The following is a 260-nucleotide window of genomic DNA, read 5'->3' on the forward strand; positions in this document are numbered from 1 at the left end:
TGTGTAAGGAAAAAGTAGACCTTGTTTCTAATCCCAGTTCTGTAATAAACTACCACTGTGGCCCTAAAACATGTCACTTCACTACTTTGTACCTTGTTACGCCTGAGAAGCTAAACATGTCGTATAGGAGTGACCACAGAGCACCTTCCTCTCTAGCCAATCACAGAGAGCTCCGTGACTCCAGGACACATATCCCCTCTTCAACAGGAGAAGAAGCTGTTTCAGAGGCAACTCTTCCCTCTGAAACTGCTTTATGATGA

This window comes from Mirounga leonina, unplaced genomic scaffold (genome assembly GCF_011800145.1).
Source record: "Mirounga leonina isolate KUSES-001 unplaced genomic scaffold, KU_Mleo_1.0 Mir_418, whole genome shotgun sequence".
NCBI classification, from domain to species: domain Eukaryota; kingdom Metazoa; phylum Chordata; class Mammalia; order Carnivora; family Phocidae; genus Mirounga; species Mirounga leonina.